This window comes from Trypanosoma theileri (genome assembly GCF_002087225.1).
Source record: "Trypanosoma theileri isolate Edinburgh chromosome Unknown TM35_Tth_182_V1, whole genome shotgun sequence".
In the NCBI taxonomy this organism is placed as follows: domain Eukaryota; phylum Euglenozoa; class Kinetoplastea; order Trypanosomatida; family Trypanosomatidae; genus Trypanosoma; species Trypanosoma theileri.
Genome location: NW_021640024.1, coordinates 1 through 914, shown reverse-complemented (window position 1 = coordinate 914; position 914 = coordinate 1).

The following is a 914-nucleotide window of genomic DNA, read 5'->3' as shown; positions in this document are numbered from 1 at the left end:
CAGCGAACACGGACTCCAACGATGCAAATGCAGGCATTAATGAGGAATCAACCACCACAACAACAACACTTCCTCCTGAACTCACAAACAATAAGAAGGGTGATGCAGACAGCAGCAGCAGTATCAGCAGTTCTGTGTGGGTGCGTGTACCACTACTGATTGTGTTTACACTGGCCTGTATTGTTGTGTGCTGAATATTGTAATGGTGGTGTGGTTTGACTCAGGTCATCCTTTGTTTTCCTTTTTCTTTTTTGCATTCAATCCCTACAGTCTAACTAATCTTCCACCTGTTGGGATTATCTTCTTCTTTTTTTTGTTTCTTAATGTTCATGTGTTTTGTGTGTTTATCCTATAATTATAATTATTATTGCTACTCCATTGTGTGTTCTTGGAGACTCTCTCTGTGTGTGCACCTGGGATTGCACTGTGATAATGATGAACTGTTTTTTGCAGTGGGAAAAAAGGAGAAATAATAATAATAACAGATGAATTTATATTTATAATTGCGTATATATACACATATGTGGCCTTAAACCCATAGTTGGTGTATTTCTTGTGTGTTTACTGAATACGTTTGGCTAATGATTAATATCTTTTTCTTTGCTTGATGATTTTTCTTGGGTGGTTCGTCCTTTTTTTGCGATATTTGTGAGTGTGGGCTTTTGTTTTTGTTTTTACTCTTACTGAGGTTATTTCTCTGTATTGCATTCTTTCACTGGTAGGTTGTACTTTCACGATGTGAGTTTCCATAGTGGTAATCGATTTGTGTGTCCCAACATGTTTTATATTTTATTTATTTCACTTTTTGATTGTCTTTCTTTCTAGATCAGTGTTTTTACGCAAACCAAACCCTTGTCTCTCTCTCATGATGATGATGATGCGCCGTGTGATGTGTGTGTTGGCCGTTGTGCTGT